Source organism: Sturnira hondurensis, unplaced genomic scaffold (assembly GCF_014824575.4).
Source record: "Sturnira hondurensis isolate 20B ecotype Veracruz unplaced genomic scaffold, ASM1482457v3 Scaffold0007401, whole genome shotgun sequence".
In the NCBI taxonomy this organism is placed as follows: Eukaryota; Metazoa; Chordata; class Mammalia; order Chiroptera; family Phyllostomidae; genus Sturnira; species Sturnira hondurensis.
The window spans coordinates 6990636-7013091 of NW_028080032.1; the positions used below are offsets into that span (position 1 = coordinate 6990636).

The window sequence follows — 22456 nt, forward strand, 5'->3', positions numbered from 1 at the left end:
CCCAGGTCTGAATGAACTGCTGCCTTGGGCAGCGCCTTCCCAGCCAGCTCCCTGAACTTCCTTCTCTCCGTGGTGGCCAGTTGTCCTCACTCCATTGTTGTGACCATCAAATAAGGCCCTACTGGATGTCACGACATTGTCATCATGTTCACGATCTTCTCCTGTGTGAACATCGTTTGTAAAGTTCTGTAGCTAAATTACAAGCAGGCTGTCTTTGGGACCGGGTTCAGAAATGGATTGTGGGAGGTATAGGAAGGCAGCTTGCCTTTAAAATGAACACAGAAAGAGCCCAGGCTGGTGCGGCTCAGTTGTTTGGAACATCCAGTACACCAAAAGACTGAGGGTTCAATACCTAGTCACGGCACATACCTAGGTTGTGGGTTCAAGTCCCATTAGGGGAGACTACCAAAAGCAGCGGGCCAATGTTTCTGATGTTTCTCTGTTACATCAATGTTTCTCTCCCCACTCCTGCCCCCCCTCTAAAAACAGTAAAAAAATATCCTCTGGTGAGGATAACAAATACACCAATAAATAAATGTTTAAAATGAACACAGAAAGAATCCCAAGTTCCCAGTGTCAGAGACCTTGAACTCAGGGAGGCATCGCATGTGGGGTGCCACAGTGGAACAGGGCAGTGGGGCCACAGAGGTCACCTGACACTCACAGCTAGGTCCAGCTGGGCCCATCAACCCCCGGGACTCCCAAGAAGCCAGAGAAGCCACTCACACAGCCCACAGAGGGCAGAGAGATAAGGACTTGGTACCCAGTTCCCCATATCGGCCTTCGGTGCCAACACACCCCTGGGTCCCAACTGAAAGGGAGAGAGAAAACCAGGCGCTGGGGACACCTACTGTGTGCTGGGCCCTCAGCTAAATGCTGAACCGGGCCTTCAGGTGCTGTGTTATCTGGTTGGGGGTAAGGGGAGCAACCTGTTTGCCACTGGTTTGTATCATCTTTCCCTTTCAAATTATGGTTTAGTTTCACGAGAAGATGCCTTGCTGAGGAAGAAGAATCACTTAATGCTCCTCAGTGCCTGCCCGCCCTTCTGTAGACTTGGAGGAATAAATAAATAAATAAACAAACAACATCCACTCCTTGATCTGCATGCACAGGAGAAACAGGACACCCTGTACTTTGCGAGCAGATAAAGGAGAGAAGAAAAAAAGTGCTGGCTCAGCCAAGCAGGGAGGAGGAGGAGGAGGAGGAGGAGGAGAGGCACAAGGCACAGGGCAACAGCGCTTGCCTTCTTGTTCCTGCTTCTACGGCAAAATGGGGGTGGGAACCTGGGGACCCCGTGTCTCCAAGCAGGCCAAGCCTGCTAAGCTTCCAGAAATCAGGCCAGACTCTGCAGGAACGTCTCCCCGCCATTCAAGATGCCCCAGTGCCCCCGTGCCCCTCCCCTCATCCTTCTTCCCATTCTGGCCTGCGGGCCACCACGACCCTGAGCCAACACTGCCACGACTAAGCTGCCCAAGAAGCCCAACAGGAAAGAGGGCAGCAGGGAGAGAAGAAACGGAAGAAAAGCCCTGTCCCAGGGCAGGGTCACCAAACAAGGATGGACGAAGACCAGGAGGCCAACCAATGGGCACAGGCTCCAGCAGCCAAGTATGTGCCCACTCCCCCCACAACCCCCTTCTCTCAGTATCCTCACCAGCTGCCTTTGTCACCCTGAGACTCAGCCTCCAAGAGCTGCCTCCTAATTGTCAATTATTAGAGATGGGTTTTAGTCCTGGGCTCCCACATCCAACCCTGCCCATCCCCTCTTGGAAATGCCCAGAACTGAGCTGGGGACACCACACATCTCCTTATACTTTCCCCACAGCAGTTAAAAGCACTGGAGTGCCAAGCACTCCCAGGCTCCAAACTGAAGCAGTTTTGGGTGGAAGGCCTACCCTTATCCATCCGGTCAAGCCATGTCAACCCCACAGCCTAAAAAACTATTACCTCTACCTTCAACTTCCCTAGGCGGTGGCCTGCCCCTCCGCAGAATTGCTCAGCCATGCCCTCAAAGGCAAGCATGGCCAGGCCTCTCATTGACCAGGAATAAATTCTAGCCATTCGCTGGGCACCTATGATGTTACCAGGCATGAGGAAGGCCTTAGCCTTTGACCCTCTCTGGTCCTAGCTGACCTTTCTGGCTTCGGTTTTCACTCACACCCCTCAAACACACACACATACCCCAGCTTCACCAAACCCTTGAGCACCCCCAGTGCAGCCTCGCTGAAGGCCCGTGGGAAACATCCCTGCCGCACACGTCAGCAAAGCTGGCTCTCGGCTCTCTTACTCGCTCACCTTTGTGCAGGGTGCTGTGGATGTGCAGCGGTGGGGCTGCATGGTTGTCTGTTACTTGGACAGTGGACCAGCAAGGCCTATTCCACTGAGGTTTCCTAAAGCAACAGGCAGCCTGGAAAGGTGAGTTCCTTGTACTGATTCTGCTCTGCAACCACCAGGCCCCTGCCTATTCTCAAAGCAGGAGCATCTCACCCCCCCCACTGGAAATACTGTTGCCTATTATTCCAGAGTGAGGCTACAGCCCCACAACCACCGGGCAGGGCCACGGTCCCAGGCTAGACTGACGACCCCTCCCCAAGCCTAGGAGTCAACTGCAAGGAGGGCCAGTGATCCAGCTCAAAACAGGGTGCCCCTTCCTCCTCAGTGTTGGGAGTCCACTTTCCCCTCCCCCAACAGTGGCCACTACAACAAAGGGCCAGTTTCCCAGGTGCCCTTCCAAATTCACACCTCAGCAGAAACAAGACATCCTTGTTTCTATAGTGTTTCTACACTTCCTTGCCTTCTCTCTGAACACAGGCTACTCCCAAACGTGTCTTCTTCCTGTCCCTTTCTCAAGGTCACCCAAGTGAAAGACCCAAAGGGGAAGAGCTTGCCAAGGCAGCTGGCCCACCTGACTCACCCCTCAGGGTCCAGCCTCCACCAGCTGAAGCCCTGGAAAACAAGCCCACCCGTTCCAACCAGCAGGCTCCTCCCCTCCTCTAAGCCCCATGACTGCTGGTGTAAGCCCTCCCGGGGCTGGGGGTGGGGGGCCACCTGCACCCCTCCCAACCAACCTTGGGGAATTCCAAGTCTCTCTCCCCTCTGACCCCACACTCCTAGTGCTTAAGGGCAGCAGCCCTAACTCAATTTCCCTGGAGGGATCCCTCGGCCTCAGGCTTCCAGCAGGAGGGGAGGGGTGGGGGGCTTTCAAGGGAAATCTCTTCGGACTGCCTGGCAGGTCTGGGGAGGGATTTGGATTCTCTAGGGGCCCCCCAAACAATGCAATTATTCTTCAGATAAAAAAACACCCAGAAATCCCAGACCAGCTGCTTTGCACAGTGGCCCAGACAAAGGGGCTCTGTGTCTGCCTGCGGGGCTCCTCCCACCCCTCAACCCCGGGAAGGGGCTGGGCCTGAACTCCTCCCAGCCAGACCCTCCCCAGTCCTCCTTACCCAGGCTGGCCAGCCAGGAAGTGAAAGAGGCAGGAGAGCTGGGCCAGGCCTGGCCAGTGACTGATGGCGGGGTGGGGGAGGGTCCGACACAGGACAGGGGCAATTTGTGAGCCCAGGAGACACAAGGAAAGGGAGAAAACACTGGCCTGGGAGCCCAGAGACCCCGTTGCCAGCTCAGTCTCTCCCTTGCCAGGTGACCCCTTCTCTGGGCCCCACCTGGCCAACACATTTGGACTCACCCCATGGACACCACACATCTGTACCCCTGGACACACTTGTCTAAGTCCCATCAGATGCTTAACTGACTCCTTTAGCCTTCAAGCCTTCCCATCTGTAAAATGGGGTCAGGTGCAGTTACCTGGTAGGACTGCAAGGGCCATCGCAGAGAGGGAAGGAGAGGGAGGAAAGTCTCAAAGAGGCTAGTACAGAGGTGGGCACCCCTCTCCTAGGGCCCAGAGCTTCATTGCAGTTGAGAAACCCCAACCTTCACATGAGCTCAGACCCTGGCCTGCGCCGGGACCCCAACCCTAACACCAGACTGGACGTTACGCCTGGCATCAATCAGGCTCCACACTGTCTCCACCCTCAACCCTGTCTCCACCCCCAACGCTGTCTCTACCCCCAACCCTGACTCCGCCCCCAACCCTGTCTCCGCCCCCAACCATGTCTCCACCTACCCAGTTCTGGGGGTCCGGCCAGGTCCCAGAGATGGGGGCTGTTGGCCAAGCCCATCCTCATACAAGGGAGAGGGCATGGGTGCCTCATTCCACAGTCCACAGAGGCCTCCTACGAGCAGCCCTCCCTCACAGGCGGAGGTGAGGAAAGGCTGGGGGAGGGCGGGCGGGGGGGGGGGGNAGGGGGGGGAGAGGGGGGGGGGGGGGGGGGGGGGGGGGGGGGGGGGGTTGCCCTTCATCCTTCCTGGCATTTAAACTTCTTTCTAAGTACAGTGTCTGTTGGCCGCATCTCTTCCCCAAAACCAGATGCGTAAAGTCCCTAAAACACATCTTTAAAAGGCTTTGTACGCCTTTTCAGGAACGGGAAGTCTGCACTACATGGAGAGAGGCAGCCCTAGACGGGGTGTTCGGGGAGGGGGGACAGAGCCAATGTCATGGCCTGCACAAGCACTTGGGGCAGGGGACGGTCATCCTCGGGGAGGTGAGCACTCAGGGCCAGCCTGGATTTCCCAGGACGCTCTGCAAGGCCAGAGACTCAGATGGACTGTTCAAGGGACCTCAGCTTATAGCTACCTGCAGGGACAGACCCTGACGACCACCCGCCTCTGGCTAGAAGCCTAGTGGTGGACAGAGGGGAGGCGAACACAGAAAGAAGCCTGAGAAAGGGTAGGGTGTCCCTGATGGGCATAACGCTCAGCTGGCAGGCTTGATGACTGTGCAGCCAGAGAGAAAAACAGGCAGAGATGGGCCAGGACAGAGCTGAGGTCTGAATTTCTGTCCTCACGCCCACCCCCAAACAGCTGTACCCCAAGCTCCATCCTAAAGATCCCGCTTCAGCAAAAACACGTGAGTGGATCACGCTCTGACAATAGATCAGATCAAGCGCTGGTCTTGATGGCTTTCGAACATCTGTGAACCTTTCAAAACCGGGGCCAGCCCCATGGCTCAGCTTCCATCTCCCACCCCTGTACCCCATGCCCTTCTCCCCGCCTTTGTGTGTGTCTACCTGCAGATGTGTCTGGCAAGGGAGGCAGTCACCTCTGTCAGCAGGGGCCGTGTTCTTCCACTCAGATCCCAGATCTTAACAGAGGCAGAAAAACCCCATTCCCCCTCGGCCCAGAGAGAAGTCAGGGTCTTAGATGACAACCATACCAACTCTGGACAGGCCTGGAGGAAAAGAAATTGCCCAGACAATAACTTCTGCTCCTAACCAGGGTGGCCTTTGGAGAGTCCATTGGTTTAAGCCTCAGTTTCCCCATCTAAAAGTGGGAATAATCACTCCTAACCTGAACAAGGCCAGCACCGATCCCAGACCAGATTAGCCAGCCTCCTATACCCCCCAGAAAAGTCCTACAGGCACGGGTTTCACTGTGGCTCCCTCTAGCAACCCTTCGGGTGAGACCCTGCAGCCTGGATTCCCCCCCCTCCAAGCAGAACCTGACACCTCAGCTCAGGACCCCCTCCAGGAAGTCAGCAACCACAGAACTGTGAGAGACCACAAAGTTGGTCACTGCGCTAGTTGACGGAGTTCTTGCGAAACTGCCTTGGGCGTGGGCAGGAGACGGAGAAGGAGGACGGTCAGTGGTACTCAGGCACTCACTCCCTGGGAGGAAGTTCTCCTAAAAGGGCTGAACCTAGAGAGAAAACCCGCCTCAAAACCAAGGTGCCAGCTATGTTCTGAACCCCCCACGTCACCAAGGCCCTTGAGGACCCCCAGACACACACAAACAATCACAAATACACACTTTGCTATGTCTCACTTGATGAGACAACTTAATAAACAGTCCCCTCCTTTAGGACACCCTACAAAGCCATGGTTTCCATACAGGCTCTGGGCCAGGTCACTTGCTGAATGCCAGCGGTATGAGTCTCTACCACTGATTAGGCAAGTGACCTGAGCTCCGGTCTCCTGGTCAGCAGAGTGGGGATGAAAGGGTGCCTGCCTCCCAGGGTTCAGTGCGGCAATGCAAGAGTGCTTAGCCCACAGCCAGGCACGAAACAGCAATGGTTCTTATATTTATACTCCTACAGTCCCAGGTCCGCACACCACGGGGGGTGACCATGGGGAGGGCTGGGCCGGGACACCAGGTGTGGTGGGGGCAGGGCAAGGTCCAGCCAACAGAGAGGTCACAGACCCTACTGCATGACAATTCCATGACCTCCAGGCAGTGACACTGCTACGATCTGATGACAGGGGAGGCGCAGAGGACTAAAGCAGAAGCTCCCAGCCCCAGCTGACTGGGGCCACTTGGCCCCCCCCGCCAGAGGGTCTGTGAGGCCACAAGTGTGATGACAGAGCAATCTGGGCGGTCATGTCACCAGCCTCAAGACAGCCCTCAATGCCTCTCGCCTCCTGGTACTTGTGCCTTAATCTAGTGCCCTCCCAGACTGACCTATGTAACCAACAGGACGCTGGAGAAGTGACAGAGTGCGGTTTCTGAGACAAGGTCACAAACACATTGTGCAAGGGCCACACTTATGTGTGGAATCTGATGAACAAAATAAACTGACAAAACAGAAGCAGACTCACAGACACAGAGAACAGACGGACAGCTGTCAGATGGTGGGGGCTGGGTGGAAAAGGTGACAAGATGAAGAAAAAAAAAATCAGACTCACACAACAGTACAGTGATCACCAGAGAGAGGGGGTGGGGGAGGTAGAAGAGGGTAAAGGGGGGGATAAATGGTGATGGAAGGAGACTTGACTTTGGTGGTGAACACACAATACATACACAGATAACATATGATAGAATCGTACGCCTGAAACCTAAGTGATTTTATTTACCAATGTCACCCCAGTCAATCAAATAAATTAACTGTATAAATAAAAACACACTATGGCCTCCACCTTGCTCTCTTGGACCAATTCTTCAAGAAGCACTGGCTTCTTGAGCCAATCACTGCGTCCCAAGGCCACTGAAGCAACCCTTCGGAGAGGCCCACGCATCACGGAGCGGAGTCCTCCCATCAGCGCCCAGACCATGCTGCCAAGCTGGTGAGTGAACCACCCTGGAAGCAAACCCCCACCCCCATCGAGCCTTCAGACAACTGCAGCCCCAGGCACATGGCGACTGCCACCTCCTCGGGGGCCTTGAGCCAGAAATACCCAACAAAACCGCTCCCAAGTTTCTGACCCACAGAAAGTGCGAGGGTAACGTTTCTTGCTGTTCTACACTACTGAGTTTTGGGGTGGCTTACTACACAGCAAGAGGTGACTGACAGAGTCATCAATTCTCTCTCCCGGGGAACCCCTCAGGGTAGGGCCCCTAGGTAAACTGGCCATTCCCTCAGGGCCACAGCTCCCTCTGCTGTGAAATTCAGGACTGGGGTGGAGTGAGCAGGGAGCCTGGCCTAGGCCCCACCACGTACGAGGCCCAGGAGACAGGAGCCCCTTCCCAGCCAGTGCACTCACACGGGGATTTTCATACAAGATGATACCCAGCCCCTGCTGGGTCATCTAATCAGACTGCTGGGGTTGGGGTCCCGGCACGGACACATTTTTAAGGGCCCTACACGATGCTGATGTATGGCTGAGGTGGAGAATCACCTCTACAGCAGACTCCAAAGGCGGAGTCCAGGCCAGCCCAGGGACAGCGTGTCTGCCTGTGCAGGACAGGAGGCGGCAGAGAGAACAGCAAGCCAGGCAGTGCCCGAGATCCGCTCTCCTTCCCCCAGCTTAAGCTGAGGGTGTCCCTCTATCCCCACTCCCGTGCAGCTGCCCAGCTCCCCAAGTCATAGGTAATGTGCCTCAAGCTAGACAGGGCCATCCTCTGCCCTTGGGGACAGCTCCCTTCAAGAGGACCCAGGGTGCAGGATGGGGTCTCGCTCTGAGTGATTTGGGGAAGACTCTGTTCCTTCATCTGAAAAGTGAGAATCAGCCCCACACCTGCTCTGCCCTCCAAGGGGTCCTAGGCTCCTCCTGAGACATCTTCAGAAAGATTTATATCTTTCCTCTCCCCCAAGGCACAGCCCTGGGGAGAACATGGCAACGGGTCCAACACACAGGTACATCAGTTAACTCACAGGTACACCCTGCAGTGATAAGAATTTGATAAGGATTGTAATGAAGAATGTGGGAGGGGCCCCTAATGGGGGCCGGGAGAGGGCTCAGAGAAGATTTCTAGAAGGGACATTAGAAGTGAGCTCCTGGCAGGGGAGACTGTATGTGCAAATTATCCGCACTGCTCTTCCCTCCCCCGCCGGGAATCACCCTGCAAACCCCAGCCCCACTTTTTTTCGGGTGGCCACTCACCTGACCTGAACCACAGCGCAGGCATGGGGGGCTTTCCCGGAGCTTCCCAAGTCAGTCAGACACACGTAAGCTTACCCCCATGGGGACGCCCAAGAGAACAGGCAGAGTGGCCCCAGCCCCCCAGAGGGCACAAGACCCCACGGGCAGTGGGGTGTGCAGAGCCGCCCCTCTCCCAGCCCCGCTCTGTCAGGCATCACCTGCAGCCCCCACCATCCAGAGGAAGTGGGAGGAGGTGGCAGAATGGTCACGCAGTCACTCAGTGACAGGACAGGCACGCTGGGCCAGTGCACAGCGTGGTGAGAAGTCTGGGTGGACACAGGACATCCTGGGGGGTCCCCCCTTACCACAGTCAACTGTGATAAAAATATATTAAATAAAAATCCCCCAAATAAACAATTCATAGGTTTTAAATTGTGTGCCACTCTGAGTAGCGTGGTGGAAACCTCATCCCATTCCATTCCATCCTGCTTGGGATGTGAATCACCCCTTTGTCCGGCATGTCTGCATCCAGGACAACAGGACATTTGACAAGAGAGACTATATTCACATAACTTGTATTACCAGTGCATTGCTGTGAGTATTCTATTTTATTCCTGTCACTAATCTTACTGTGTCTAATATCTAAATTAATCTTTATCATAGGTAGGTATACGTCTATATAGGGTCTAGTACCACCCACAGTTTCAGGCAAACACCAGGGGTCTTGGAACATGTCCCCTGTGGATAAGGGGGGGGGTGTATCACACATTTAGAAATGGTTAAGTGGTAAGTCATGGGTTATGTGTATTTTACCACAATGAACACCAGGACAAAAAGTTCAGTGAGCACTACTTCGTGCCAGGCACTCGGGACGCAGAAGCAGGCAGAAGCCTCCCCTTCGAGGATCTAACAGATCGGGGGTAACAGGTGCCACAAGACAGGAAAATCAGGGTGAAGGGAGAAACAGCTGCTCTGTGTGGGGAGGAGAGGGAAGCCCTGCTGCTGAGGTGACAAGGGAGCAAAGCAGTGACAGGCAGGAGGGGATCAGAAAGTAAAAGTAGTCGGGTGACTTCCTGGGAACTTGCTGCACGACAGGATGTGGGGTGAGGGCAAGGGTGGGGTCAGGATGACTTGGGTGACCAGTCCTGACTCGGCAGGGGCAAACCTTGACACGTTCTGTGTCAACTGGTTACCCCTCTCCCCCCGACAAGAAGCCTGTGGGGCAAGAAAGATGAGAAACTGAGGCCAGATACGTTGGTGCAAGACAAACGGGGGGAGGAGAGCCCCAGTGGTCCAATTCCAGAAGCCTGTTCTCCCCTTGAGGCTCTCACCAGCATTGCCGATGACGCTTCTCCAGGCCACCTCGTCCTCCCCATGCAGGGCCCGGCACAGCCCCACACACAGCCCCAGGCCCTCTCCCAGCCCCACCTGATCAGCCATCACCTGCAGCGCCACCCTGACCCGCCCCTGGGTTAGTGTCCCCACACAGAGAGCCACCCACTCTGCACCTGGGGCACTTGAAGCCTGGGAGGTGTGAGCTGGCAGACGAAGCGGCTTCCCTGCCAGGTTCCTCCCCTCTCCCTGCCAGGAGCGCAGCCCCGGTTCTGGGGTGAAGGAGGACTGCCCAGTCAGCACTTTCCACTGACTCTTTCAAAACCACTGACAAAACTGGGGCCTGCGAGACAAGCTCAAGCCCGGGCGAAGTTCCCCCTTGCCGGCCCCTCGTGACTCTGCACAAAGCCCGACTGTGCTTCAGCGCCGGCCCCCAGGAGGAGGGGGCTCGAAAAGGGGGGGTCTCCGCCAAGCCCATCCTCTCTCCAAAGCCACGGGGTCCCCACTCTGGCCGGCCTGGGACCTGTGCTCTCTGCCTCCAGAGACACTGCAGCCCCAATGGCAGAGCTGAGTGTTCAAGGCTTGCAGGGTCCAGGCAGCATTTGTGGGGAGGGGGGTCCCCCTTCGCTGTGAACTCTTCCCACAAAGCTCCCTCTCCTATGGCCCCCACCCAGCACAGTTAATCACAGGATGAAGGTGGCATACATGATCCCAAAATGAAAAAAGAAAAACACCCCCCCAAATCCAGCCACCAGGTGAACTACACTAACAAACCCCTACTTATTGAGTCCGTCATGGGCCAGGTGCCCGTGTTGGACACTCTCAGAACACCTGGGTCCCCGTGTTACGGATGGGGAAACAGGCTCAGAGAGGGTCACAGGTGTGATGGAGGCCCCCCAGGTAAAGTGAGGGCAGAGCAGCGCTCAACAACCCTGAGCTCACTGCTTTCTGCCCAACGCTTGCTCGGCTTTCAGGCCCACGCCAGCGCCCCGAGCAGCAGGCCAGAGGACGGCCCGGCCTGGCCCTTCTCCTGCTCCCCGCCCCTGCCCCAGGAGACTGACACTGCATGCATTGTGCCAGGCCCTTGGGGCTGCCCAGCAGGAGTCGTCCCCACGCCTGGCGACTCCACCTGGCTGCTGTGCCAAAACGTAGGGCTGCCATGGGGAAGCCACCTGCCTCCTGCCTGGGGTGATGGTGGGTGGGCTTCGGGCCATTCGAGTCTCCCTGTCCCAGGGGGGCTGGCTCAACGCCTTATGCCAGGCCACAGCCCTCTGCCCTGATTTTCATCCTCCAGATACAGGGACAGGGACACTGGTCTAATTGCTCTGCCTGCACACACACAAGAAAAATGCAAAGAACAGCTAACATACCTCCTTACAGACAGCCACCTCCTCTCTCAGCGACCCAAGACTCTTCCTACCCGGTAACCGCAGGACACTGTAACTGCTCTTCTGACGAGCCGAACACAGGATCACATGAGCCCAGCAAAGGGCTCTCCGTGAGTTCGACACCGAGGCGGGACCCCAGCAAGAACTGAAACCGGGGCTGCAAGGCCCATCGTCTTCATCTCAAAATGCACACGTGGGCCCTGAGCCCGCAATTTAATCCATGAAACACCAATGGAGTTAAGACAGTGGGCTTGGACAAGGAAGATGTTCTTCGAGCCCTTTTGTTGAGTTCAAAGAAAGACTTAATATTTTGAAATCAGGAAATGCTTATTCTTATAATCCTGTCATCATCGTTATCACTATTTTTCACTGAGCCCGTCTGAGGTACAGAGCACAGTGCTAAGCATTTCATACAGCAGTGAAACCGCAAGTCAATATCCCCATTCTGCAGAGGTGGAAACTGAGGTCCGGAGAGGTCCATGCCTGCCGACTGACATCAGGCACTCCAAAATTCACTTAGGCCCTGGCAGGGTAGCTCAGTTGGTTAGTGTCGACCCGATACACCAAGACTGCAAGTTCGATCCCTGGTCAGGGCACATACAAGAAAACCAGTGAATGCATCGAAAGTAGAACAAATCAATATTTCTTCTTCTCTCTCTCTGTCTCTTTGTCTCTCCTCCCTGAACCTTCCTCTCTCTCCCTGCCCTCAAATCAAATTTTAAAAAAGAGAGAGAGAAAGAAAGCCAAACAAAACTCACTTAGTAAAATACTAAGGTTCTGCCGGCTTTACTCTTTTTTAAAACCAAAGAAGGAGTCGAGTTTATTGTCTTGAGTTACTTTTTCAAATTAAGTCCAAAGCTTTCCATTAATTGGGTATGATTTTTTTAATTAATTTTCAATAAAAAAGAGAGAGAGTAAAGGGGACCTGTATGTTTAATATTTGCAGGCCTCATGTAAAAATCTTTCTCAAGAATATTTGTCCATTGGTGGTCCTGACTGTCTCTGCTGAAGTCATCTTAAAAATCTAGCTGACGTTAGGTCTAGTCTTTTACCAGTCCAAAAACACCCACCCACCCCCACTCCCCGGGGTCAGGAGTTCAGGAAGCTGGCCTGGCTTGGGGTGGGGGGAGGGGATCTGGTTTTGGTCGGGAGGTGTGGTTGAAGTTTTGGGGACAGGCTCTAAGGGGTCTGTGGGGTGAAGAACAGGCATCAGCCAGATGTCCAAGAACCTGGGTCAGAGACCCAGTCATGTCGTTTTCTGGGGCTGCCTGCATCTCCCTCTGACTGTGAAATGGGCTCATAGCTTCCGTCTCATGAAGCCGAGAGGGGAGGACAGGCACTGTGGGTGTGCCAGCACCTGGCACAAAGTTGGCAGAGGGTGGCTAGGTTCTTTGTTCTGTTTTCTAATAAACTACACTTCACTTCCAAGTACTTCTGGGCTTCCATCACACCTTCCTTTACAACCCTCCTCCAAGTGGCTGGAGGGTAAAGGAATCTGGACTGGGGTGTTGGGGGTGCTGCACTGCCCCAGCCAAGCTCCCCTGCTCTGGCTGAACCCCACTGCTTGTCGTCCTCCCAGCATGTTTAGAGAGATCAGGAAAAGCCACCCCCCACCCCCACTTGTTTGAGGAAGAAAGAGAAGGGCAAAGCAGGACAGGAGAGGTAGCTGAGCGGGGTAAGCAAGCTCGCTGAGCATCCTCTGTCAGCCCCCGCCCCCCCCTTCCCCATCTGCCCGATTTTACACTATTAAAGGGACTTCCCCTGGGTCACTGTTTGAATGCACCCCCTCACCCCCACCTGAGCTGCTGAACAAAGAGTCCTCACAGTTTAGAGGAAATGAGTTGTGGCAAGGGGCAAGGCAGAGTGTCCTCACTGACTGCCCCCACCAACCACAGGGGAGGAAAGGGAGAAGGGAGCAAGGGGCCTGGAACTCCCCCTTCTCCCTTCCTGCACTTGCGACACCCCTTCCAGGATGGCAACAGGATGAGATTCTCAGCCTTTTGGGGCAAATGACTCAGAACTCTGAGAATCTGAGGATAAAGGGTCATGCAAGCAACCTGACCTCTCCCCATGCTTTGAGTCGCGAAGGGACATAGCCATTCAGTGAGGAAGCCCAATGCTGGGGGTGGGGAGGAGTGTCCTGCACTTTCAACCCACCGTCACACACCTGCCATGCTTCTCACTCACACACCGCCCTGCTCAAAAACCTGCGATGGCTCCCCGTGGTCTAACGAACGGAGGCAGGCGTCAGACACCCCTTCACGCCCTCAGCTCCCAACTCCAACACTCACCCACCAGATCCCCTGACGCGCACACCCAGGCTACTTCCTGGGCCCCACACGGCCTGTGACATCTCTTCATTCTGCCCAGCTGCTGGCCACTCCTCTGGGAAGTCAGTCCTGGCTCCCCTCACTCTGCCTTCTACTCTCCCGAAGATCACCCCTCCAGTCTAAGCAGGACCTCACCCCAGACCTCACCAGGCTCTCTGCTGGCCTTTGTGCCACTCACTTCCCTGACCACTGTCCCCTTCCCTGGGACCCTCCTGGAGACTGTCACTCACACTAGGAGTAGCCAACAGGTACTCCATTATCACAACAACCCGAGGAGGGAAACACCATTATTCCCACAGTACAAAGGAGTAAACTGAGGCACCAAGAGGTTTAGTAATCTTCTTGCCCAGAGGTCCCGCCCCCACCTCTGAGATGAAAGGCTGGGAGAGAGCTTCTAGAGTGAGGAGATGGTGGGGTGGTGGGTGGGAGGCACTCCCAGAACCCCGAGACCCAGGCCCGGCTATCGAGGGGTCCTAGGTCTCTCCCTCCCCCCAACAGGGAAGCAGAACGGCTGCCCCGAGAACCCAGAGCTGGCTCTGGGCCCCACCCCCTTCAGGCCGTCCCTCCCTCTGCAGTGCCCTTTTCTCCCTCTGACTGTCTGAATGGCACCCCCGCCAAGCCCGCCTCCCCCAGGCAGTCGCCCATCCATCCTTCCTCCCCTGTCCGGCACTTCTGGACTTGGGTGCCACCCGTGTTTGTAGTCTTTCACGGAGCAGCGGCATCACTCCACATCGGCCTCCGCCTGGCCAGTGTGCCCGGTCCGTGGGATATTATTAGGGAGTCTTCAAAACACAGATTTCTGTGGTCAGATTATTGGTCAGGTTTAGTGTTCTGGGAAACACTACATGGTCTCTCGGCTGCCGGGTTTCAAAGGTCAGAACCTTTCCCCCTCTTAAAAGGTGTTCTGAATCTCCCGCATGGTGGTCGAGTCAAGTTGCCAGTTTCTGCCCTTATTTATCCCCTGAAGCCTTGAAATCTCTCAGAACAGTCTTTGAGAAATGCCACACCCTCCCACCTCCTCAGAACAGCCTGGCCAAGCAGAGGGCACACGGGCAGACACTGGGCCCTACCGACCTTTTAGGAGGTGTGGGGACATCTGGGGAATAGCGTCTGAGAGCCACTCCTGGCCCTGCCCAGGCCCCAGAACTTTCCCACCTTCCTTTGGGTGAGGTGACTGAGGGCCGTCCTTCCAGGGTCTGAAGGAACCGCATCGGAGCAGTGCCCACAGACATCTGAGGGCGTGCCAAGCCCGGAAGGCAAAGGGCCTTGAGAGACCCTCCAAAGCGCACTGGACAGTTCTACGCAAACTGCTCATTCGACTCCATCACTAGCACGCAAGTTTTCATCTTAAACCAAAGTTAAAACGCATTCAGCTGCCGTTTTTCTAGGAAGGAAGCAGTGCCCCACCGACAAACCCTGTGACCCTCCCCCCTGCACCCCGGGGGGGAGAACAGAATCCCTCAGTTTAGAGGAAAGCAAGCCCTCCGAGGAGAGCAGGCACTTGCCTGTAGTGGCCCAGCCAGGGGCACAGCAGAGAGAAGCATCTAGGCGCCCCCACTCCAGGCACACTGGGAAGGGGGCCCAGTGAGAGGAGACCTCAATAGCAGCGGCTCCCGTAACCATTGGTGGTCGCTACAAGGACTCACGCAGGCCAGGGTAAGGAACGCTGCCCTCTTGGGAGGGGTGGCTCCGCAGCTGGGAGATTCTGGGGGGTTTTAGAAGACGTTGTATCTGGGGCTGAAGTCGGCTGTTACCCCAATCTCCTTGGGCCAACCCTGGAGGGAGGAAGAATGCTCACCCCAGATTGGCTACCCACAGGGCTCGGCTGTGGGAAAAGATAAGATGCCTACACGCCGCCTGCATGTCACCCTGCCCTGGCGCAGTCACCTAAGACACCCCCTTGTGGTCTGGGGAGCTCATCACTGCCAAACACCCTGGAAATAAGTCCTGCTCCCTTGCCTGACACCCAGGACCCTAAAGACCCCTCACCCAGCCCCACGTCCCAACACCCTGCCTCCATCTCAGCCCCCACAGACAGTCCCCACACCTCCCAACACAGTCCACAGGAGCTTGGACAGCCCCCCTTTACCTGTTCCAGGTCTCACCTGACCTGCACGCATCCCTGCACCTGCCTGGACCAAGTGCTCAATCTCAACCCCTCGCTACCCAGAGACGGCCCACGGACCTGCTGCGTCACACCACCCAGGGGCCTGTTACACATGCAGAATCGCAGGCCCCACCACAGACCTGTTGAATTAGAACCTACATTTTACCACACTTCCCAGGTGAGCCACTGTCTGCTGGAGTTTCAGAGGCACTCTTACAGACCACTGTTCTCATCAAGTCATTGCACCTGGGACCCATAACCTTTGGTGGCTCCTGGGGGGGGCGGGGGGGAGGGCTAGTGAATCAAGTCCAGACTCAGCAGCTTGGCAGTCAAGGCCTTCTCCAACGTGCCTTCCACCCACTTCTCCAGGCTTGCCCCCACCCCCCACATTAGAAATGCCATCCCTCCTCTGTTGGCCACAGCCACCCGGGACTTCGGGGCCCTGTAAAAGCACTGCCTCCTGGAGGAAGCTGGTCTAAACTGCACCTCATTTCATCACACCTGGCAGGGCTCACTCCCACTGTGCGGAGACCTCAGGGAATCCTGTCCTGTGTTCCCAGTGGTTGTGAGCACTGGGCTGGGGCACAGAGATGCCAAGTGATGCCCGAAGGGAACAAAGCCCCGCATCCAGTTGTCCAGAAGCCCAGCCTCAGCCCGTGCCTGCCAGCCTCTGGCTCTGCCACAGCCTTCACCTCAAGCCAGCAGACAAGGACTCAGGCAGCACGGATAAGCCTTCTGCACACTCCCTGCCACAGAAAGGGCACTCCCCAGCAATGTGCAGCAATGTGCTTGCTCTGTGCCTCAGTTTCCCAAAACACAGAAGAGAAGGCCACCAGCTCTGCCTCTGTCCTTTCCTGGCAGCCTAGCAGAATCTGCCAAGATAGATGAGCAGATCCCTTAACTCTGGGGCTCAGACATTGCAGCAAAGAGACTCCATCCCTGTGTGGTCAGCAAATCCCTGCTTGGCCAGCCAGCCAAGCCCCTGGGAGGCCGAGTCACCTGCCCAGAGGCATCCTTTCATGACCAAACAGGAAAGCCTCGCAGGACAGGGCTGCCACACCCTCCTCCCAGCTCCCTCCTCCCTGGCCCGGTTCCTGCGGGCTGGTGCCCCATGGGAAGTCCTCCTTCACACGGGTCTTCGAGAAGGCACTCGAACATGTGACCTGAAGGAGTTCCCAGCTTCTAGGACCCCTGAGGAGCAAAGGCAGAAAGCCTCTCTAATCCCCTTTTACAAACAGAAAAGAGAGGGACGGGCAGGCCCAACACTGAAGTAGATTAGGCTCTTTTCAGTTCCCATTTCTCTGTTCACCCAGTCTGGCTCCCACATTCAACCCAGCCCTACTCTGCCCGCCATCCGGGTTTCCCAAGGCCACGCCAGAAGGTCTCCCTCACGACATTCTAGATGGAATCCAAAACAGGCCAGTTTATCTGCAGAGCCCCTTGCTGACCTCCCTGGGCTCTCCAGAGGCAGACGAAGAGGGCAGTGGGGCCATGCTAAACCCAGAGGGTCTAATGCTGGCATCTCAAGCAGGGTCTTTTGTGCCAAAAGAAGTTGGCATCCCCAGCACCGCAAAATCACAGTGTGGATGATGCCCAACTCTTTGGCCTGGGCCTGCGCCCCTGCTGAGAAAAGGTGGGACATGTAGCGAGACCCTCACAGAATGCGGATCCCTTCTACTTTGTGGTTATGATTTCTCTCCCACCTCACCAGTCCCCAAGACATGCTGCCTGCCTGTCACCTGCACGTCTGGAAGTCTGGAAAAACCACTTGTTTGTTAAGAAGTCTTCAGCTGCAGACTCTCTGAGAGGCATGAGAGGAGAGGCAGGGTGGTGTAGTTTAGACAAAGATTCTGGTCGCCTGGGTTCAAATCCTTACTCTGACGCTATTGCATCCTCTGACTGTGCCTCAGTCTCCCCATCTGTTAAGTGGAAGAAGACCTACCTTATAGAGCTGTTAAGAGGATTACAGGAGTTAATATCTGCGAAGTTGTTAGAACATTACCTAATACACAGTGAGTATAGCAAGACCCTGGCCCAGACTCTTGGCCCCTCTGATTTCCCACCCAGGATATCGTCCTTGCTCCCATCTATCCCAGGTCAAGGCCTTTCTTAGTCTTGCCAGTCCAACTCTTGATCTGGACCCCTAGCCCCCAGTTCCAGCACCCACCTCACAGTGTGACCCAGGGCCATCACCAGTCTGCCTCTCCAGGGCCCAGCTCCCCTCCCTCCCAGATCTGAGGCCCGCTGGCTCTTGGCTGTCCATTCGAAGAACACCGGCCACACAGTTCAACTCTCAGCTGGCTGCTCTATGCAAAGCAGGGAGCTGTAGGTGGAAAGACAGGGTCTAATAGAGAGACCCACAGCCCCAGTTTGTTCCATTCTTTCAACTCCCTGCCCTCTGGGGATGGGCACCCATCCGTCACCCAAGGGTGAAATAAATTCCCAGCTGCCCAGACCACTCCCAGCTCCTGAGTTAGAGAACACACATACCCTCCTCTGTTAACCCAGCCTGGATTTCCACCAAAGAGAGCAAAGAAGTCATGTATTCCCAACCCACAGCGACCCCCACTGACCCCACATCCCTCAGGCCTCCCAGTCCCCCGCACCCAGACACACAGGCCTGCTCTCAAGACACTTGTACCTTCTCTACTTCCCTGTTTCACATCCCACTGGCCCCCTCAGATTCTTGCAGCCATTTATTTGCACAACTTCTTTGGTGGAGAGAAAATAAAAATCTGTGATGTTACTTGAGGCTTAAAGGGGGCTCCCGCGCTCATTGCAAAACCCACCTCTTCCTGCCCAGCCCAGCCCCGACCTTCCACCTGGCTCAAGATCTCCCGAGCAGCTATGCGCCAGGCCCTGTGGACATGCTCCAGACACAGCAGTGGGCCATTCAGTCAAGGTTCCAGCCAGACAAAGTAAAAAGAGAATTGTAACAAATGGTTACAGACTGTGATAAATATAATGAAGAAAGTAAAACAGGAGTGACGATGAATTTGGGGGTGGGAGGGGCCCTCTCCCAAGGCTGGGAAGGCGTGTGAAAAAGACAGACTTCAGCTGAGACATGGAAAATAAAAAGGAGCCACGCCAGCCCAGAAGGAAACCCTGGGAGAACGCTCCAGGCAGAGAAAACAGGACAAGCAGAGCCTCGAGGGCAGAAAAAAACTTTGGGATGTTCAGAGGCAAAGTGATTCAGGTATGGCTATCAGGAAGAATACACAGGGACAAGGAAAGGTGAGAGGAAGTCTGAGAAGGCCAGCTCAGGAAGGGGCTCATAGGCCAGGGGGAAGGCTTTGAAATTGTATTCCGAGTGCAATAGGGAGCTCTGGAGGGTTTTAGAGAATGAGATTATCTAATCGATATCTTTTCTAAATACTTTCTGTTGTAAGAGATCAGAAGAGAGCAAGCGGGGACTTGGGGAACAGGTAGTAACAACTCTAACAGATAAGTCAGAGAAGGCTTGGCTTGCCCTAGGGCAGCAGGTTGGGGTGGTCACAGTGAAGGCAGAGCCTGAGACAGATTTTGCAGAAAGAACCAAAAGGATTTGCTGTTGGATGGACTGGGTGTGGGGAGGGAGGCAAACCAGTTGATGGCCCCTGGTTTCCTGTCTTTAAAGCTGGGTGGGTTCACCGGGATGGGAAGGCTGCGGAGGATTCGGGGACTGCAGTCAGGTTCTGTCTCCTCAACAGGAAGACCACCTGGGACACACGTGTGACACATCCAGGACACCATAACTCATCCCATGGGTGGCTAGAGACAAAAATCTGCCACTTAAAATCATGAGGATGAAAATGACGTACATTTAAAATCTGTGTTTTTCAACTAGAACTCGAACAGAATCACAACAATGGAGATCACATGGAGGGTTATGGGGGGGGGGCAGTGGGAAGGGGAGAGAGGGGGAAAAGGTACAGAGAATAAGTAGCATAGATGGTAGGTAAAAATAGACAGGAAGAAGGTAAGAACAGTATGGGAAAAGTAGAAGCCAAAGAACTTATATGTGTGACCCATGGACATGAACTAAAGGGGGGAATGTGGGTGGGAAGGGGTGTGCAGGGTGGAGGGAAATAAAGGGGCGAAATGGGGACAACCATAATAGTATAATCAATAAACCATATTTTTAAAAAATAAGACAAACTTAAGATGAAAATGATAAATTCTGAGATTAAATAAATAAATAAATAAAACCTGTGTGTTTGTAAATTAACGCTTGATTTTACAAGTCCTAAGAAAGAAGGAGAGTTTGGGGCAAGGGGGCTGTGTAAACAGAAGGGAGTCAGGGGATAGGGGGAAGCTGAGGACAGGGCCCTGGTATCCTCCAACAGTCAAAGTTGAATGAAGCTGTCCCCAGAGGTGACTGAGGAAAGGCTAGGCTAGCCAGGGAAAGTGGAGAGAATTTCTGCAAGAGAAGCCAAGAGAGATAACTGGTCCTAGAAGGAGAAAATGATCCACAAGGCCAAGGGCAGTCAAGAAAGGCCTACTTGTGGGGATGTGGAAATCACTGGAGACACTGATGGGGGGCGGGGAGGAGGGCAGGACAGGGCCAAAGAGGCGATTTCAGTGAAGTAGCAGAGACTGAAGCCAGGTCAAGGGGGCTGCGGAACCTAAGGGATGTGCTCCAGAGGGGCAGGCACAGACAGCTCTCTGGCCAAGCTTTGTGGCAAGAAGTGGGTCTGTTGCTGAAATGTGGGGTGGGATGGAGGAGGGTGCCAAAGCACGACGGAACACCACATGAATGATCCGGGGGAAAGAAGCCACTTCTAACACCGGAGAGGGGGAAGTAATTGAAGAATGGGGGGTCAGGGAGCAGAGCACCTTAGAGCCCAACTGGAGGCATGAGCCTGTGGCAGGAATTGGAATGCTTCTCGTCCCTTACAAGAAAGGGAAGAGGGGGAAGGCAGCAGAATACAGATGTGGGGCCTTCACTGCACGTACTTTCAGATGGCATGCCTACCCCATCCCTCCATTCATGCCCACTCCAGTGACCCCTAGGGCACCTGTCTTGTTTCGCTGCTTGAACAGGAGGCTCTCCCACGGACTGGCACCGGATGTGCCACCACGAGCAGGTTCTGCAAACAACCTGTGGACACATCTTACCATACGTGTCACCCACAGGGCTTACCTCATCAGGCGGTGCCCTTCCTGGTGAAACTTCGGAGGGGGTCCACGGGCCCCTCACCGCCTCCACAAGCCCAGCCCCTAACCGAGGACAGAGGTCTCCCCCAGCCCCTTCCCCAAAGTGAGCCCTCCAACGCTCTACCCCTTCCGCAGCCTGGCTCTCGCCAAGCTCCGCGCAGCCTAGCTGGCCCATCGGAAAGAGCTGCTCCCCACCCTTGTCCAGCACCCCTCGAGGAGACCACCAGTTCGCCCACAAGGAGGGCGACCCAGCTTCTTCCCGTGTCCCGGCCGTCGCCCGGGAGCCTTCTCTTCTCTCCCCAGCGACCACCCTCTGGGCGGCCCCAGTCCTCGCCGGGCGTCAGCGCCCGGCTTTGTCTGCGCCCACAGAGCGCGTCAGCCAGGAGCCCCGGTTGCTCCCCAGCTGCACGAAGCTCGCAGGGTCCGGCCTGCCCTCCACCTCGAAACTCTCGCCCGGCCCGCGCAGCCCCCTCTCGAAGTGACCGGACCCCGGGCCCGACCACCGCCTCCCCCAACGCGGGCGAAGGGGGCGCGGCGCCCACCGCTCTCCCCGAGCCTCGGGGAACGCTGCACATTCAGCCCGAGAGCCCGAGTGCCGTGCTGGCCGCCCGAGTCCTGGACCGGCTGAGCCCTCGGGACTGCTCCGGGCCCCTCACCCTCCCGCGGCGGCCGCAGCCTCTGCCTACCCCGGAGCTAGGACCGCGCACCCCGGGCCGGAGCGGGAGAGCGAGCGCACCATACCTTTCCCTGCTGAGCCGGGGAAATGAGTCTGCGACGAACGGCGCTCCAGCCTCGGCCTCCTCCGCCTCCCCTCCTTCTTCAGCCGCCTGGCTTCCTCCTCCAGCCGCCACCGGGACCGTAGGGGCCCGAGCCAGCCGCCGCGGCCTGTGTGGGGCCCCGCTCCGCCTCGCGTCCCCGGCCCACCCCGCCCGGTCTGCTCCGGCCCGGCCCCCGATCCGCCTGCGGGCGGGGACGCGCCCAGCTCCTCCCCGACCCCGCCCCGCGGGGGGCGGGAAACTGGCGTTCGCTGGCGACTGGGACCACAGTGCAGCTGCTTCAGCTCCCCAGCCCAGCGCTCCCCGCCCGGGCCCCACGCCTCCTCCCCCGGTCAAAACCTGGCGCCAAATGCCTCCATCCATCCCCGAAAGAAGAGTCGCCACCCAGTCCTGGGCTGGGTAAAGCGTGGGGCCGAGGCTGCCTGCCAGATGACTAACAGAGCCAGGACGCGGGCCTCAGTTTCCCCGCGGAATTTGGAACCGCCCTTTCGAAAGGAAAAGTCACCTGTCTTTCCTCCTGGAGCTACCTTCATTCCCACAGAACCTCCACCGGGGTCAGTCGGCTCGTCCCCAAGGGCCACCCCAATCTTATTTTCTCCCCAACCCTGCTGCCACACCCTCGACCCCATCCCCCAGCCTCCGAGAATCTATCTCAAACTCCCAACAGCAGGGAATGGTGGGACACTCAGAACGCTACCACTTGTCCCTTCGCAGCCCACGCAGCCCACCGTGAGTGGAAGTGTCTTCTCTAAGAAAATATTCTATACTCGTACCCACTGCCTCGTCTTTGATTTAACAAAAACCGAAGCTAATAGAAGTGTGAAGATCACTTTGGTTTTTCTTTCTGTAAAGTCACAATTACTTGGAAATTATTTGTTTCCTGAGATTCTGCAAGCACTGCTCTGGTTCCTTGTACAGCTTTTCATTTGCTCTAGTGTAAGGGGGGAGCAGGGAGCCCTTGGTCTCAGAATTTCATTCTCTTCAGCCCTGGACCCATCTTGGGGCCTTCTGGGGCTGATGGAGACCAGTCTAAGAGGTA

At 55.9% G+C, this 22456-nt stretch overlaps 1 protein-coding gene across 3 annotated transcripts in view; it reads right to left on the bottom strand.

The window, feature by feature from the left end:
- Positions 1–21573, bottom strand: part of SMOX (spermine oxidase) — a 35903-nt gene extending 14330 nt beyond the window's left edge. For 2 of the 3 annotated variants that reach the window (XM_037051712.1, XM_037051709.1), the window contains exon 1: positions 21383–21573. The gene's annotated coding sequence lies outside the window, so the exon portion shown is untranslated. Of the gene's footprint in view, positions 1–14903; positions 15107–21382 lie in introns of those variants that run through there. The other variant, XM_037051710.1, reaches the window with a different exon arrangement.
- Between the last annotated feature and the right edge of the window lie 883 nt (positions 21574–22456).